Below are 19,598 nucleotides of genomic sequence, written 5' to 3' on the forward strand. Positions count from 1 at the left end.
CCTGTGTCAAGTACGAAACTCAGCAAGGCCACTTATGGCCCAGTCGAAGTTCATTGTTATCTTTGATTTTCCAAAGTCTCTTATCTCTCTCTCTCTCTCGCGCGCGCACAAACACACACACAAATACAGCAATAACCATCGGCAACCTCTCTCTCTCTCTCTCTCTCTCTCTCTCTCTCTCTCTCTCTCTCTCTCTTAAATTTATATAGTCTTGAAAGGAGAAGAGAACGCTACATGGTAATCCAAGCATGGAAACAGATAGAAGGAATTAACGAAAACATCATGGAGCTAAAAATATCAGAAAGAGCAAGCAGAGGTAGATTAATAGTGCCCAAAACTATACCAGGAAAACTAAGGCAAGCACACAGGACATTAATCCACCACGCACCAGCATCGATAATGCAGCGTCTATTCAGTGCGCTACCAGCTCATCTGAGGAACATAACAGGAGTGAGCGTAGATGTGTTTAAGAATAAGCTCGACAAATATCTAAGATGCATCCCAGACCATCCAAGATTGGAAGATGCAAAATATACCGGAAGATGCGTTAGCAATTCTCTGGTAGACATCAAAGGTGCCTCACACTGAGGGACCTGGGGCAACCCGAACGAACCGTAAGGTCTGTAAGGTAAGGTAAGGTCTCTCTCTCTCACACACACACAAACACATCGGTGACTTACATCAACAATTTCTTTTTCTTCTATAATACATTGAATAAAAACTCGTAATTCCCCTAGCAAGAACTAAATAGCGTGTTCCCTTACTGTCTCTGCTATCAAAAATTAACCCGTTCTTCCCTTGACAGGAATTAGAACACATGGCGTGCGTGCGCGAGTGCGTCACCCGTGAAAAAGCAGCATAAATGTTCACGACCTGTACTGCATATACCAACGCTCACACAATATATCAATATAACCTTTCCATTCTGCAATTCTCTAGGGAAAGGGAACAGAGCCAATGCGAAACGGTGTCACGCAAAGGTTATGATGCTATTAAAACTGTATTAAAGTTGGTCTTTAGCGTCCTTCTGTTCTCGTCCCCGCAAAACGTGGATGCTCCCGTGCCATCAACATCTACATTTTGCGCATTTTGTGAAAGTTCAAAGGTCCCACAATTGCTTCGGTGAAGTGCAAAGTCTATTTTTGATGTATGGTTTCCTCATGCGACAAATATCAAGCGGAAAAGTGTATTTCGATGTGACAGGCATATTGCATATTCATGTCCCCTGCATAATAATACATACATACATGTATACATATATGCGCGTCTAGCCTAGCCCAGCGTCACATTCACTAGGCATATTATAAGTCCCGGAATATTCAATTCCGATCGATAACATTTTCCCGCAACTTCAAAAAAATTTCAGTTACATGTTTCACAAAGTTAAAGCTAAATTTCTGCAACAATAACTGCATGCGACAAACTTTTACATTGGAAGCTAAAATGTCATCAATAATACGTTCTGTACAAAGTACAGAAAGGTTCAGAAAATGCTTTCGACATTCAGCTTTTCATATTAACTTGTAGTCAAAACCATAGTTTCTGGCATGAAACCTAATCTAAACCAAGATTTTTTCGGAAAAAGGCAAAATGGAATCATAACTCTACTTTTTGAAGTAAAACACAAAATAAAACCAGGATTATTTCAGGTATTTCAAAAATTACCATTGAAAATCCGTGCAAATACAATAAGAGCTTGGAAGCAATCGAAATCACAAGAGGTAGAAACACAAAACACTTACGACCACCCAAAAGAGCTAAATTTTTGCGCCAGATATCTTATCTTAGAAATTAATAACTTTCTTAATATGGCAACTGTCTCTTTAGAAATTAATCAACAAAACCATGTAAGCAGTGGCCAGGCATTTAATGTCCACAACCATCAAGTTCTTACACTAAGCGACTAGATCCTTTGAGCGAATGTTTTAATCTTCAAAAATTAAACAAGATTACTAGGTCTTCTAACTCACTGGCTGGTTCCCTAACCAACCAGTGAGTCAGAAGACCTAGTAATCTTGGTATATGGTACGAGGAAACTGAAAGATTATAGTGCAAGATCTTTGACCTCACTTTACAGCATTTCCAAGTAAATTACATATGAAGTGATCGCTCAATAAGACAACCAGACCAAAGAGAAGCGGTCACATTGCCCATACTGCTCAAGTCACTGTGACAAAAATCACCAATGTTTTGAGCTAATTAGGCATCAGGCTTCATCCAAAAGTATGTCAAGTGTAAAGATATCACAAAGGTTATAGCCTTGCTCATGAACATTTTGTTGAACAGCTTAAAAAAAAAAAAAACACTTCGGCAAACCGTTCTATTTAAATGAAAAACTGGGAGCCAGCTAACATTCGGATATGGATTTACTCGATCTCGTCTTTCAAGAAGGAGGGCGTCTAGGTCGTCTCGCTCGACAGTAAGAAAAGATGTGAGAAAAATAGCGATGCTTTTCGGGAAAGGCCTGAGAAAAGTATGCTGATGAGGAAACTGCACTCGCCCTTATCTTATTTCAATAGCTTACTTCCGCCACGGCGAGTAAGAAAAAAGGGAATAACTCTTATGGAAACTCAAGTGGATAATTTAAAGAATGGAGGAGGACGAGGAGAAAAAAATAGACGACTAAGGATCCCAAAAGGATAAATTTCCCTGGCGTGGAGGGGGCGTGGCCCCCTTCCTCGCAATATGTTACATCTAAATTGGCTGGAGGATAAATGGTGATACAAGAGTAGTAAAGGGCTTAGCTAGATTAGATTAGCTGACAAAAAAATTGGTTCAGACTCAGTCTCGACTCTTCTTTAAATCTAAGGCGGACTTTATCTGAGAATCTGTCTCCTTACATAAAAGCCTTAAGTTTCAGTAATATATATATATATATATATATATATATATATATATATATATATATATATATATATATATATATATATATAATATATATATATACATACATATATGTAATATACACATATATACATACATATAATATACACATATGTGTATATATATACATATAAATATATATATTATATATATATATATATATATATATATATATATATATATACAAAACTTACAGGCTTTTATGTAAGGAGACAGCTTCTCAGATAAAGTCTGCCTTAGATTTAAAGAAGAGTCGAGACTGAGTCTGAACCAATTTTTTTGTCAGCTAATCTAATCTAGCTAAGCCCTTTACTACTCTTGTATCACCATTTATTCTCCAGCCAATTTAGATGTAACATATTGCGAGGAAGGGGGCCACGCCCCCCCCCCCCACGCCAGGGAAATTTATATATTAAATATATTAGAGAGAGAGAGAGAGAGAGAGAGAGAGAGAGAGAGAATGATTTTGGCATAATCTCTAGATTGTAAACACCTTGAAAACAGAATCGAAACCCTAATTTTTCCAATAATAAGTTCTTCCTACCTTCATAGTCTTTCATTGTGTTTATGAATCACCAAACACTTCGTGTGAGCGGCTGAAGTAAAGTCAATTTCCTGTAAAGAGGAATTTCGCGCTAAATCAGCAGTCAAAAGGATGGCGGTGGCAGTGACTGTTTCTCCATTTTCTCAGGAACCACCCGACAAAAAGTCCCCGTAGGGGGGTAGTGCCGTCAGTGCTCCCTATAGGATGCACTGTAGGCATTACTGAAGGTTCTTTGCAACATCCCCTCGGACCCTAGCTGCAACCCCTTTCATATCTTTCTTCCACCTTGCTTTCCACCCTCTCCTAACAATTATTTCACTCCTAACAATTATCTCAAAGTGTAACTGCAAGGTTTTCCTCCTATTACACCTCTCAAACCTCTTACTCTCAATTTCCTTTCCAGCGCTGAATGACCTCATAGGTCCCAGTGCTTGACCTTTGGCCTAAACTCTATATTCCATTCCATTCCAACATAAAGTGGAATGAATTTGCCAGTGGCAAAGCCTATACAACAGAGAGTTATTTGATGAGGATTGCAGTGTTTCTTAAAAGATATTTGAAAGTCACGTATCAGTTGTCCGTTTTCATTTAAGATAACGATATAAGTTGATTGTTCCTAGTGGTTTTTCGAAATAGGAACAAAAATACAAAACAAATATCCATAAAATATTCGGTTCCCTAAAAAGCAACTTATCACCGCGGACATATTTATATCTCGCTCATCTGAGGTATTTATTTGTTGAAAAGGCAAATAATCACAATTGTATTTAGGGATAAAAAACCAGGAAGTCTGATAAAACTCTCAGAAGACTAACTCCTATAAAATTATACAAACAGACAGACAACCTGACAATGACAGCCTGACACTAGACCTAGCCACTCCAGAAGCGAGAATCCACGGACAATTTGGTAAAAAAAAAAAAAAAAAAAAAAATCTAATTCCCTGCAATGAGGTAATTAAATGAATACACAGGAAGTCAGAGTTACAACCACCAACTAAAACAACTACGGTAGAATCACCTACACAAATCCGATTTCGGTGATGGGGATTAGACCCCCCTACAATGATTTTGGCATAATCTCTAGATTGTAAACACCTTGAAAACAGCATCGAAACCCTAATTTTTTCAATAATAAGTTCTCCTTCCGACCAGTGTTCCGCGGGCAACCTTCTCAAAATCCAGAAAAATAATCGCAACGCTTTTATCGTTCTGATGGACAATGAAAAGTAAATTTGTTACCATAATTTCCTGGGTGATCAAAATCGCTGCCGTACAACTGTAAACTAAAAACTTCATTCAGTCTAGGTAACATTTGTCAACGGAATGGGAAAATATAAGAACGAAATGTAATTATTCGCATAATTCAGCCTCAATACACCTCAGCAATAACAACGGTAAAGTATAGATACTTTCCAATGAAACCACAGAGTATCTGACGACTGATTTATAAAATTTAGGCTGCCAGGCCAAGTACTACGGCACTTTCAACCATTCAGCCCTTAAGGCACTGAAAAGAAGGAGTTGGAGTTGTTGGACAGGAAAATAGAGATCCGCAAAATAAGGGAAATGGAGTACAAAGACCTAAAGGTGGAGCTGGGAGAATACCCCACAGCTGCATTAAGAAGTATCAGTTCGAGGAAGGGGAATGGAGGTAGGGTAAAAGGCTAAAAAGCGGATGTAGTTAGTAATTAAAGGAACATGCAAACACCCATTAGTAACGCCTACAGTGAACTACGTATAGTGGAATAACGGCACTACCCCCTTACGGAGAATATCCAGAATGATAAAACAGGTGGCCAGCTCGCGAAAATATCTATCTTGTGCAAGTTGAAAACCCGAAAAAATAAGCTGTTGGAGAATCCCTGAGAGTAAAGTAATAATAATAATAATAATAACAATAATAATAATAATAATAATAATAATAATAATAATAATAATAATAATAATAATAATAATAATAATAATAATAATAATTTGAGGTATGGGCCTCCGGTTCCAGCAGATTATACAGTCACGTCTGCATCATCTCAAAGTTGGATAATTCATCTTCATTACCGATGCACAATTCCCTGTTGCCTTAAATACTGGATGAGAATTTATTATTGGAAATCTTACCAATCAATTTTCGTGTTTTCATACACATATGCAGTAACGTTGCAAGATTAACGGCAAACTGGCAAAAAATAAGTCTCAAAATTTCAATTATTCACTTGTTACATTGCAAATATTATGTTTTCATATAAATTAATCTTTTACTCTACGGTATTTCAGAGCTACAAGTCCATGCTCGGTTATCTTTCAATTTCTCAATCGCCTAAGCCTATTCCTTTCTCCTCTTTCTCTCTGTCTCTCTCTCTCTCCTATAAGTTGGTAATTTGGATTAGTCTTTGATGTAATAACCAATTTACTTCCCCCCCCTCGAGTCAATAACTGTCTTTCAATTGCCTCTCTTGTTTATAATAGTATATTTTCAATGCTCCCACTTCAAAAATAAAAAACAACGTAATATGAAAAATTGAATATGACAAAGCAGGCTATTAACATGAACTGGAGAGAACTAGAGTAATTTACTTGAACAAAAAATATAAATATTTACAGTTTTGACATGAGGGGGAATATAAATTGCAATTAAATATGTTTTACTTTGCTTTTGTCCAAAAGGACTTTCCCCATTAATTCTTTTTATATTACAAGTGGTAACTTTCACAATTCCATTCTAAGAACGGTGATTTTCACTATTCGTGTTAGTATCTGTATTCTCTAGCATTAAATGACCAGTTATAACCAGAAAATATTTCTGCTTAACATAGCAAGAGCCGCTCAGGCATAAGGCCGGCTTAATCTAACAACACTTACTTAAGGGCACAATCAAGGAACTTTTCTTTGCTATGTTATTTACTTATTTTTTCAATAAAAGATATACTTTATTAATTGAGAGCCCTTTTAGTTTTCTGTAAAAGAAAACTATTGTGACGGCTTTGTCTGTCCGTCCGCCCTCAGATCTTAGAAACTAGTGAGGCTAGGGGCTACAAATTGGGATGTTGATCATCCATCCTCCAATCATCAAACATCAAATTGCAGCCCTCCAGCCTTAGTAGCTTTTATCGTATTTAAGGTTAAAGTTAGCCATAATCGTGCTTCTGGCAACGATATAGGATAGGCCACCACAGGGCCGTGGTTAAAGTTTCATAGGTCGCAGCTCATACAGCAGTATACCGAGACCATCGAAAAGACAGATCTATTTTCGGTGGCCTTGATTATACGCTGTAGCGGCTACACAGAAAACTCGATTGCGCCCAAGAAACTTCGGCGCATTTTTTACTTGTTTTAAATTGTAATACATTTTCACATCTATTTATGGTTACTGTAGTTGGATATTTTCTGCTCTACTTTCTTTTTCTACTGCATTCATCATCCCTTTTCACTTCCGGTCATAGTCTGCTGTGGAGATCATTATGGATAATAAGGATAAAACAGTCTGAATCTGTTTATTTACTTCGACGGTGTAACAACGCTATAGTCTCGGAGCAATTACCTCAACGCTAGCACTTACCGTCATCGAGTCCGACCAATTCTCTTTCACAAGTGGGCCCAATTTAGGCAAACAGAATGAAGGTACCCTGTTCCGAGTTTCGGGACGGTACGATACGCCGTCAGAGTGTAGACCTGCCTTCTCAACCCTCTCTTACACTATCGTCTTTTGTAACGGAATGTATACCCTTAGTAATAATAACAGCCACTGAATGACAGTTGCGCAGCCTTACATCTCATGCACGATCACAGAACACTGGATCATACCTGAAGATGAATAGAATTAGTGTCACCAGAGTCGGTTTTTGCATAAGGAGCGACACAAGCGGCGATGTTCGGAGTTCTTCGGCCGCACTGACAGATCTGTTCAATGTCCAGAATGATCTAAAATACAATTTGTTAAATGTCAGGATTCATCACATATACGGATATGTTAAATGTCTAGATTGTTCGCAAATAGTGTTCTGTTAAATGTCCAGACTGATCACAAATAAAATCAGTTAAATGTCCAGATTGATCACAAATATAATCTTTTAAATGTCCAGACTGATCGTAAATAAAACCAGTTAAATGCCCAGATTGATCACAAATACAATCTGTTAAATGTCCAAACTTGTCGTAAATAAAATCAGTTAAATGCCCAGTCTGATCACAAATACAATCTGTTAAATGTCCAGACTGATCACAAATACAATCTGTTAAATGTCCAGACTGGTCGTAAATAAAACAGTTAAATGTACAGACTGATCACAAATACAATCTGTTGAATGTCCAGAATGGTCGTAAATAAAATCAGTTAAATATCCAGTGTGGTCGTTAATAAAATCTCTTAAACGTCCAGACTGGTCGCGAATAAAATCAGTTAAAAATCCAGACTGGTCGCAAATACAATCTGTTAAATGTCCAGACTTTTCGTAAATACAGATCTGTTGTGTCCAGACTGATCCCAAATACAGAGTTGTCGTAAATAGTTATCTGCTCCAGGTCTTGACTGATAACACAGCATATATGCTCAAGGCCCTGAAAGGTCGTTAAAACAGGTCTTTCCGATGTCCCGATTGGATGCAGAGAGAGAGAGAGAGAGAGAGAGAGAGAGAGAGAGAGAGAGAGAGAGAGAGAGAGAGAGAGATCAAATCGAAGTTCTTATCGGCCAAATATACGGATATTCAAGATCATGATTTATGGAAACCCCTCCTTTCATGGTTGTCTAAGGTATTGTGCACAGACATACCTGATCACACTGATGATGTTACTTAACCAAACACATGCTTATATTCATGTTCATGACTGCATTTGAAAACAATGGCCGTTCAAGGACCCGTTTAAATAATTACAAACACCACTCACGTTTACGTACTTTTTATTCCGAACAATAAAATTATGCAAGTAAGTCCTGTCAGCTTGAGATCACTTTTTCTTCTTCCCCAACAAGAGGACGTTTTGGTCACTTGAGAGCGCAAGAGGAAAAGGCCAAGGAAGAAAAATTCTTATCTAAACGGAAAGGATAAGGATGACAGAGTTTGTAAACTTCCTTTAAAAATGTGTTGTTTTAGTTTGTCTAGGCAACGAAAATACAATTAAGAAATCTACAAAATTACAGGTTGAAAAATTGTATTGCTGATATCAATATTACTCAATATGACAGACATTTGTATAAAACAAGCCAATAGGACATTTAACTGGCTTACCAAGCATCCAAATACCAGAAAACCCATGGGTGAAAAGCACACAGAACCAACGTACAATAAGATACAAATAACAATAAATATTAAAAAACCAACAAATGATAAATATAATCGCAGAACATAGAGACGTCGTCACTGGAGCTACATCTTCATCCAAAGAGAATCCACTTCTCAAACCGAAGTATCTAGGAAATATGAGAGAAACATTACTTGGGGAAATAAACAAAAGAGCGTCGCCCAAGAAAATGCGCAAAGCGAAAACGCCAACGCCGTGCTCTCTAGTGCCAGCCAACTCCGATTTACTATATTTTTTAAGAGGGTCAGAAGACCAAAACTGAATTTTCGTCTAATTAGTCATATTCCCAACTTCCATCCACCTATTTTCACACACACACACAATATATATATATATATATATATATATATATATATATATATATATATATATATATATATATATATATATATATATATTTTGTGTGTGTGTGTGTGTGTATAAAGAGAGAGAGAGAGAGAGAGAGAGAGAGAGAGAGAGAAGCCCTTCAGGAGACAAGTTACTAAATCGTGATCGAAGGGACTAAAAATCCAATAAGATCAAAAACCACAATGATCATACAAGAGAGAGAGAGAGAGAGAGAGAGAGAGAGAGAGAGAGAGAGAGAGAGAGAGAGAGAGGGGAGAGAGAGAGAGAGGGGGAGCTTAATTGATGATAAAGTCATGCGAATGAGGCAGCCGGTCTTTTGTTCCCACGCGGGACAAGTTACTAAATGGTGATGAAAGAGATTAAGAAAACTAATGAATACCATTTAGGGCAATTATGATTATCATAACCTCACGAGAGAGAGAGAGAGAGGGAGAGAGAGAGAGAGAGAGAGAGAGAGAGAGAGAGAGAGAGAGAGAGAGAGAGAAATTCTGACTCCAAATGCATTCGTTAAACGTTTTACTTCACCAACCTGCCTTTCTCCTAGTAGTTACATTATCCAGCCATGTTCATACTCACCTGGAAACAAAAGAAAATAAATAAGGGTTAATAATGTCAATAAACTTTGCAACATATTCAACTCAAATATTAAAAACTAATATTAATATAAATTTCAACAAAGGAAGGCAAGATATGCAGAATTAAGAGAAACGACAACCGTCTGAGTCCGTAATGAAAAGCATTAACAATTTTTACAATATGCACACATTGTACATGTCGCATATTCCTTTTTTTGCCCAGCAAGAAGATTGCACAAAATAACATACTAATAAAGAAAAGATGTAACATTTCATGAATGTATCGGTGTTCGTATACGTAAAACGTTCTTTGGTGTTCCCTGCAGATCATACAAAAAGGTAATCTACAACTTATTCTATTTGCATTCTTGAATAAGATCAACTAAGCTAATTAATAAAATAGGATTTACATCATCTAAAAATCACACGAAACCTTAAACAAAATTTCAGTCTTCACATCAGCTTACAGCCCAGAGGATGTGTAAATTGAACCTCAAAGGTTAAAGCGAAGATGAAAAGCATTACTACGCTACAACAATTCACCTTGCATTTTAACCATTTATTTGTATTTTTATCTGTTTATTTATAAATTTGTTAACATATTTTTCCATTTTCTAGTAACTGAACTCTTCTGTATTCCACATTATCTTCCGTAACTTCTTTCAAATGAATACCATATTCCTTGGAAGCTTGAATTCTAAGTCAGTGGTCCCCGTAGGCTTGTTCCATATGAATTGGGGTTTGTCTTCAGAAGAAGAAGAAGAATAATAATAATAATAATAATAATAATAATAATAATAATAATAATAATAATAATAATAACAAACATAGTATTGCCTCCAAATATCAAGTAACATAGAGACCAAATAATAAAATAACTACTCATCTCCAGCACAATCAACATTACGTAAGAAGGCTAAGAGGGTCCTCCACAAGCACCCCGCCACCCCCACCCCCACCAAAAATCTTATGTCCACAACAAAACACAAGAAGAGACCTTCGAGACAAAAGAAGCCATCGTTTAATGACTTTCTTTGAGAGAGCATCTTATTCAATGGGGCTTACGGTGATCCCCCTCGAAGGATTTATCACGAAATATCTACGGACCGGGAGAGCTGACTGACGGACTATTGTGCTGCTCCCAGATGTGTTACATAAAGATAATAATTAAAGAGAGAGAGAGAGAGAGAGAGAGAGATAAAAATAAAAAATATACTACACTGATTGTGATACAATTCCGACTGTATGGAAAACCATCTTCTGTGTATTACATTGAGAGAGAGAGAGAGAGAGAGAGAGAGAGAGAGAGAGAGAGAGAGAGAGAGAGAGAGAGAGATAAATAAAAAATAAACAGCACTGACTCTGATACAATTCCGATTGTATGGAAAACCATCTTCAGCGTATTAGAGAGAGAGAGAGAGAGAGAGAGAGAGAGAGAGAGAGAGAGAGAGAGAGAGAGAGAGAGAGATAAAAAATAAACTACGCTGATTATGATACAATTCTGATTGTAAGGAAAACCATCTTCTGTGTATTACATTGAGAGAGAGAGAGAGAGAGAGAGAGAGAGAGAGAGAGAGAGAGAGAGAGAGAGATAAAAAATACAAAAAATAGATTTTATTGATTATAATACAATTTCGATTTTTTGCAAAACATCTGTGCATTAAACTGAGAGAGAGAGAGAGAGAGAGAGAGAGAGAGAGAGAGAGAGAGAGAGAGAGAGAGAGAGAAACTAATTTTGTTGATTATGATGCAAATCCGACTGTTTGGAAAACCATCTTATGTGTATTACAGAGAGAGAGAGAGAGAGAGAGAGAGAGAGAGAGAGAGAGAGAGAGAGAGAGAGAGAGAGAGAGAGAAAAATTCTTGATTATAATACAACTACAGTTGTATATATAAGTCATAGGATTTAGGCCAAAGGCCAAACGCTGGACCTATGAGGTCATTCAGTTCAGCGCTGAAACGGAAATTGATGGTGAAAAAGTCTGAAAGGTATAACAGGAGGAAAACCTCGCAGTTGCACTATGAAACAATTGTTAGAGAGGGTGGAAAGGAAGATGGAAGAAAGAGAATATGAACAGAGGTCAGTACAAAGGAATGAAGGGGTTGCAGCTAGGGGCCGAAGGGACACTGCAAAGAACCTTAAGTAATGCCTACAGTGCACCGCGTGAGGTGCACTGATGACATTACCCCGCTACGGGGATACGATTGTATGTAAACCATCCTCTATATATTACACTGGGAGAGAGAGAGAGAGAGAGAGAGAGAGAGAGAGAGAGAGAGAGAGAGAGAGAGAGAGAGAGAGAGAGAGAGAGGACTTCGTTAGCCAATTTAGTCGTTATAAACACTCAGGAAATAAATATACAATCCACACACAGTTTACCATGTCGGACCCAAGTTCTAAGAGTAATAGTGTTCATAAGAGTTTTCAAACAATTGGGGGAAGACAGATTTCAAAGGCTGTTATTTCCATAAGAGAAACAGCGCAACTGATACAGTTCACTGTTAATACCAAAGTTCATTCACCGGACTTCTAATCAAATTAATCCCAAAAAAGGAGCATAAATAACATAAGGGTCACAAGGCCTCAAACAGAACGTAGCCTCTGTATTTAACAAAAGAACTACAAATTAACTATTATAGTAATCTAGTTGTCAGTTACAATGTCTACATGCTATTTTTTCTATATAGAAAACTACGCCGATGACTTCTTAAAACAATAAATTTAGTTAATACTATGACAGAATTTCATACGAATATTTATGTTAGCATTTGCCTCATTTCACATTACAATAACAAACAATTTCTTAATCACATGCACCAACACAAGGCCAAGCAAAAAGTGTTTAAAATTTAACTGGATCTGAAGGAACATAATAACCCTGATAACATTTTCCAGTGTTCCGCTTAACATTCACAGTAAGCGGGATCCCTTACACGGTCATTCTCCTTTCTGAAGCCTGGAATACATCACAATTGCGGCCTCAGTGCAACACCATCAAGAATACTTTGTTGTGAAAGAATGCAGTCCTCTGAGTCTTGAGAACCAGTATCATACCCCATCAAGTGTTCTTGAACAGATTTACAAAACAATAAAAAAAATGAAAACAGCATAAAATAATCCCAGCGATGCAGAGCCAATTCAGCCTGTTTAAAAGAAAGGGAGAAAGTGAAGGCGAGAATTCTCTCACAGAATATGAAGCTATCATTTTAAAAGCGAGGTTAAGAAACACAGACGCCGTTGTCAAGACTTTTCTCGAGGAGAAAGGAGAACTTGAGATGGTCTGGACATTCTTACGCGGAATGCAGCAATGTGTAAATGGTGCAATGAATATTTCGCTGCAGTCTGAAACCTTAATCCAGACGAGAGAGAGAGAGAGAGAGAGAGAGAGAGAGAGAGAGAGAGAGAGAGAGAGAGAGAGTTCTTGATGAAAGGGTATCTCTGGCGTACATCAGGAAACCTTACCCAGAGAAAAACAAACCAAGACAATTTGCAAGACAGTTCCATGAGAACGCCATTCCCTACACCCAACCCCCACCCCAACAACCACGGGGAGTGGGTGGCGAACAATTAAAAAGCAGGGCGAGCGTGCAAAGGAGCACAGAGGGTTGGAACACAAAGACGCGATGACAAAGAAGTGCACGAAAAACAGAGAGACGGAAGAAAGGAAAGGTGAGAGAGAGAGAGAGAGAGAGAGAGAGAGAGAGAGAGAGAGAGAGAGAGAGAGAGAGCAAGACATATTCAAATGTCAAGTAGCGCTAGAAAATGCTTTATTTATAATATTGTAAAGATGCAAGTACCAAATATAGAGACATTTTTATAGCGAAAATCATTATCCTAGTTATGAAGGTGCTAGAACATTATATTCATCATTACCACAACTATCATCACCACTATAGATCACTGTCTACTTTCAAACTATGCACAACCAGTATGTTTACAAAATAGCTGGAGAGAGAGAGAGAGAGAGAGAGAGAGAGAGAGAGAGAGAGAGAGAGAGAGAGAGGAAATTACCAGTTACTTCCAAACAGTCGAAAACAATACTAATATGCATGAATCATTTGAATTATTAACCAAACTGAGAAAATCGCTGTTTAAACAAAATGTCTAACAGAGTTCATCTGAACATGGCAAACGAATAGGCAACTCGATCTTTCAATGGTGTCATCACTATCTTACAAAGCATTTTCGTTTTCTTCCCCTCGCTGGCAAACAACAAAATCTACTACGTTTTCCTTCACTATTTCTAAAACAAAATCACCTGACTTTTACACTTGACTTCAGTTTCCCTTTTCGACAAAATTATTATAGTTCGTCGTTTACTACTGCTTCCCTCCCTCGCATATTAACTCCTAATTCATCAAAACTGTCTTCCCATAGTTTCCGATTTTACTCTTTCCGTACCTAACAAAATCTCTTCAATATCATCTGTTCCCTCTTGTGGCTCAGCCAAAATCCCTCTAATATTGACAATCCTGTTTCCCGTCAGTGCTTCTGCTCCGGAACGCGCAAATAAAAGGTTGCTTTCCACCACTAAAGGTCACAACAACCAAATTCACCAGGGGAGCAAAGAACACACGTGGCTCAAAGGCAGCGAGGACATTTGGGAGAGCAAACAATAAACCGAACGGCGCAAAAGGTCAGGCCAATTAAGTACTGTGCCGGTAAGTGGATATTAAACTGCACGGAATAGGGTATTGTGAGAATAGCTACATGTTGAATTGGGTGGAGCGCGATGCTATTCAATGGATGCAACACCAAGACGCTAAAATGATTCTCATCGGTCTTGTACTTGAGGCAACCATAGTACAGTATTCATAAAGTTACATATACACATACGTATAAGCACACTGCTGACAACCAGTACTTTAACACCTGGAACCACGCCCTCTACTAGAGCATGGGCATACTGTATTGTTAAAAAAGTCATATACATGTTTTGAATTTCTATACTGAAATGATCTCACAGATACCCTCTTTTCCAGAGCAGTAACTAAAACATCGAATCAAAAGTTCACAAAGGTCCATCTCCACACATCAAAGCAAGTTCCCGGCTTCATTAGTTCGCGACACATCACAAAGATGATAATAACGTGCAGTTTGGGCAGTTTTGGCGACGGCGGTGGTAGCGTGACAGAGCGCAGTGTCTCCTTTCATGCTTCTCTTAACAATTGGGCTTTGTGTTGAAATTCCATTTTTCTGATGACTTTCTTCCTCCATTTCCGAGCAAACAATACATCAACAAACTGTTCTTTAAGCTCTTAACCAAACGCTTTCAATTGCGAACACCCTAATCCACAAGATCGTGAGTCATTTCATAGTTTCTACGAGAAAGGATGAGTTACCCCCTGACCTCTCCTCTAAATGAGTTATTCTTCTTAACCTACATAATCAACACACAAGTCCCAACGTAGGATGATGACTGTAGCCTTACCTTCACAGTGACAAATAATCTTCTCCGATTCCATAAATGCTATAATTCTATCTATTAGTGTTATTAACGTCCTTTCATAAAGGCAATCTCTCCTTTACAACGTAATTGAAAGCGATCTTATTTTTTTATTTCTGTAATCCTAGCAATTAGGTGCTGAGTCGAGTTATCCTTTGAAATAAAAAGTTATTTCTTCCACTGAAGAAATTTTTTCCTAGGAAGAGACTTTCCTCTAATAACCTACGACCTTACTTCCTTTTTCCAAAACATAGTTTTACTTTATCTGGTTAATTGCAATAAAACTGTAACTGTCAGCAAAGCGTCAACTAACCTCATATTACTCGAAATCGATTCTGCCAACTAATGGCCTGACGACCTTCAAAATGAAAAAAACCTGAAGTGGTCAAAGAAATTTAGCATACCGTACAGATAATAATACTAACTTCATGCCTGTCAACATTATGATTCCGGAACAAAACGGTGAATCTTTGTGATAGACCGAATGAATGATTAATACATATTAACTGGTGTCGCGACAGCTTTGGTTATAAATATAGGTGGTACAATTTAGACTAAATAAATATCTGATAAAAACTGTTCATGAAACAATCGTTCATCCATACGTGCTTTATATATAACTTCATGCTCTCTGTACCGTATACTTCCACACCATGCACACCAAGCTGATGAAATTCAGTAAAGGCCTAACCCGCATAACAGACGACTTCTCAGAAATCCTGCTTTATCAATAAACAAATCAAAACAAGAGCTATTAAGGAAATAGCTCTTGTTTTGATATTTTCGACATAAAAGCGCGGACTCTCCTCATATATGCAATGCAAAGTTACTAAAACCTTAATGGAACATAACTTTCCATTTTCATAAATGAATAAGAATCTCTGTTCCTACATGCATCACTACATATAGATATAATATTACTTTACCACTATACCACAAGGCCCAACAAAAGGACTGCTTGCCACTGCGTGCATGCGTGCTAGGTGTACAAGCAAGCAGAAAAGATGCAGGCGTGGCCCCTACAGTCTACAGTATTGATTTGTGTACACACATCCTTGGCCCTGGAGCTTCCCTGTCTATCCACCTCCCACCCACCCCATCCTTCCTCCCCCACCACACCCACCTATCCTTCCTGCATGCATCCAAAGCCAGACTCGAAAAAAAAGCTCCCTAAAAAGACTCCAAAAGAAGACTTCCTAACAAAACCTCCTTGAAAAAAACAAAAATTTTTGACTCCCTCCAAGGACAAGCACAAGACCCTTGCTAGCCTAAAGTGCCAACGCCGACTCATCCAAGACGCTCTCTCTCTCTCTCTCTCTCTCTCTCTCTCTCTCTCTCTCTCTCTCTCTCTCTCTCTCTCTCTCTCTCTCTCTCTCTGGTCTTACAAGAGAGGCCCTGCTCGACACTTACTACAAGCTCGAGCAAAGGGAGCTTCGTTTCTCTTCTTCCTTTCGCTCTAATCAACATCAGGAACATCCGGTCTTTGAAAACATACCCCTGAATACATTGAAAAAACAATCTGAAACTCACCCATGATTTTTTTTTTTTTTTTTTGCGTAGCAACCGAGTCTCGAAAACTCATTCTTCAATTCAGGTAGTGAACACATTTAATTTAGTACATTAACTCTGGTATTTGAAAACATATGAGGGGCTCGAATGGAGTTCTGTTTTGTGTCTGTTAACTCAAAATCTTTGAGAATTCACTTATGGCAAATAAAAACCATGTATTTCCTTTAACGCTCTAAGTTCAGTCCTTAAAAACATCAATGACACTATTGGCATTCTACTTCCATTTGTGTTTTAACTCATCCTTCCGAACTCAATCATAATGACAACAATGACGCCCTTATTTCCTTTACCACATTCATTGACCTGAATATCATCCAATTCGCCTCCAGAATTAAGCCTCTGAAAACTTAAGATTCAAACAATAATACCCTTTATTTTTCTTTAACGTATTGAATATGTCTTGAAAACATACAACTGGCTCAAATAATAGTCTTCATTTACATCGTAAAGGAAGACCACTTTGCTGAAATATTTTCATAACTCTGTGCGAAAAAAAGTAAACAGAATCAATTAGTATCAATAAAAACAGTTTTACTGGAAAAGAAATGAGACCCGACATCAAAGCGCTCAATTATAAAAGAAATGAGATATTTTTCTTATAATTCGAAATCAATAAAACAAATTCAGTAAAAGAATTAAAATTTAAACAAATAAAAAACTATTAATGGCCAGAAAATTGTTTTTTAACGACTTTGAATCAAATAGAAAGTAGGAGAGGATCCAATCAGTAAAGTTGCTCACTAACTAACTTGGCCTCCGAACCAGGTACCGTCAAAGTACCCCAGTCGATACCCACCCTTCAAGCTTGTAATTCGTAAGTAAATACTTTTATAGTTAGTTTCATGAGCTCTTCAGACACAATGAAAATAAAAACCAAACTTTTTTATAGTCAATAAAATAGACAGAAATGACAATGATAGATGGATAGACAGTTAGGTACAAAGAAAATCGCCAAAGAAACACTTTTTCATAATACTCCTTAAAAACTGACATACATATACAGCTAGTTGCCTACGCTTATCTTTAGATTATGCTTCCAGGCAACACGCAGTATCTACGAAAAATCAGGACCGGAAACAAGGTACCATCGTTACTGGGGAAATAATGGCCTCGTTTACCGAAAAACAGAAATTCATAACTAAACTTGCCAAGGCAGCGTATCATCCCTCGACGGTGACGAAAGATCTACGAAAAATAATGGCCTTTTCTCATATATGAAAATTAACTGCGGTCAGACTAAACAAAGTTGAAGTGTAAATACATGTCAACATCACTTGCGGAAGCTAAATTGCTTTTAACCTATATCAAATGTAGAACTACAGTCCCGCTCAATCCCCTTAATGTGTTCAAAAAGGCCAACATCATTTTTAGTAAGAGGGACTGCGTACTGATTCTTCAGTTTCTTGAACGCGTCTAAACACATACCGACCATGAACCCGTTCACCTTGGCCAGTTTTAACCCATTTCTTCACCTTGGTCTATTTTAACCTACGTCTTCAGCTGGGCCGATCTTACCCAAGTACAGGAATCTTTGTACGGTAATCATAAGAATTCAACTGCTTTCGAACATACTTTTCAAGTTCAAAAACATTATAAATTGTGTGTGTGTGTGTGAGAGAGAGAGAGAGAGAGAGAGAGAGAGAGAGAGAGAGAGAGAGAGAGAGAGAATAATCTGGGCTCTGTTTTGTCCCCAGATGGAAGTCTTAATCTATTTTAAGAGGGAAGCACCAAAGCAAGTTCTCTTAAACCAAACATACACAACTCTCTCTCTCTCTCTCTCTCTCTCATACGCGCTTCAGACTAACTTCACGTCTGGTTGGACCTGCGAGAAATGATTAAGAATTACAGAAGCAAAAGATGAAAAACAAACCCGGAAGGAAAAGAGAGGGATTGCGAAGAAAATATGGACAGAGGATAAAAAAAAAATAAAATAATAAAAAAAATAAAAACTGAGGAAAAGTGCGAGACAGCATAACAAAAGAACAATGAAAGGAAACTCGGAACGCGCAAAAAGAAAACAATATCGTGAGGAACAAGGCTGAGACCAGACAACAATACCCGCTGCTTTATTCTGGGAATATGCAACAGCTGGCTCTAAGAAACTGCCATTTCCTTCCTCCTCCTAATGAAAAAAAGAAAAAACGCTGGAAAATCACAAGTGGAAAGTAGTGTCCCTGACGTTACTAATGTCTGAAAGTAGCTAGTCACGACGGTTTACGCACTCGGGATGGAGTTGCTAGCCCCACGCCCCCTTTTAATCTGGTGGCAAAGCCCGGGTGAAAAATTGGAGCTGATCTGAATCTTCATTGTTGTGTGCAAGCGGCAGTTGTTCATAGTGAGGCCTGAGAGCCAAGAGAGAGAGAGAGAGAGAGAGAGAGAGAGAGAGAGAGAGAGATACAAGGGTTTACAATAGGAAAAAACTGAAAACATATTTCGTAAGGGCATAGTTCTCCTCGGTTACTTTTTACGAAACCTAAGTACATGTGTTTTTTTATGTTTACACTTCCTCGATGTCGCTGACCTCTGATCCGGTGACGCCAGTTTATGAAAATAATAGGTGAACAATCGTGATGTCGACAAATTTCTGTAAAAGCACAAAAACCGTTTCATTTCAAACTCGGAGCACGGAAATATGGGTTTGCAACATCAGTTAAAAGGTGACCTAAAAGAAGTACACCTGGCACGGAGCCAAAGTGGTCATCCATAGAGGTATACGAAACGAAAACTGAAAGGACCCCGAAAAACAAGTGGCAATAAAATAAATATATAGCAAAATAAAACAACAAATATCCAGAAAGCCGGCATACAGAGAGGGGGGGGGGGGAAGACGGAAACCTCCATTCAAATAAATAAGAAAAATACATTACAGAAGATTTACAGAGAAGAAAAGAAAACAGCGCCAAGTTATAATCCCTAACTTAACCAACCACCTGACCCG

General features: G+C 37.9%; 1 protein-coding gene across 28 annotated transcripts in view; it reads right to left on the bottom strand.

The window, feature by feature from the left end:
* CaMKII (Calcium/calmodulin-dependent protein kinase II) overlaps positions 1–19,598 on the bottom strand; it is a 659,837-nt gene that overhangs the window by 511,410 nt on the left and 128,829 nt on the right. The window lies entirely within an intron of this gene.

The sequence above is a fragment of the Macrobrachium rosenbergii genome, chromosome 9 (genome assembly GCF_040412425.1).
Source record: "Macrobrachium rosenbergii isolate ZJJX-2024 chromosome 9, ASM4041242v1, whole genome shotgun sequence".
NCBI lineage: Eukaryota > Metazoa > Arthropoda > Malacostraca > Decapoda > Palaemonidae > Macrobrachium > Macrobrachium rosenbergii.